Genomic DNA, 302 nt, shown 5'->3' with positions numbered 1-302 from the left:
TTACAGTACATGTTCATATTTTACTTACTATTGCTTTCATCTTCCAAACAGTCGTTATTATCAACGATAATGTTAACGCTTAAAACTACCTCTTTGTACTTTTGAGTTTTTGTGTTTCACTTATCGTATAATCATCACTATCATCATGAATTAAAACGTTTTTATCTTCTTGCTTTGAATTTTCAGTCCTCCACAAATCCATTACACGAGGATGGGAAAAAAATCGTATATCCTAAGGAAAAGATAACATCGCTATTGACACTTCTTTTTTCCCTTTTTTTGTATTTGCTAAAGCTCTTTAG

This window comes from Penaeus monodon, chromosome 32 (genome assembly GCF_015228065.2).
Source record: "Penaeus monodon isolate SGIC_2016 chromosome 32, NSTDA_Pmon_1, whole genome shotgun sequence".
Lineage (NCBI taxonomy): Eukaryota > Metazoa > Arthropoda > Malacostraca > Decapoda > Penaeidae > Penaeus > Penaeus monodon.
Note: the sequence above shows the minus strand (reverse complement) of the source record.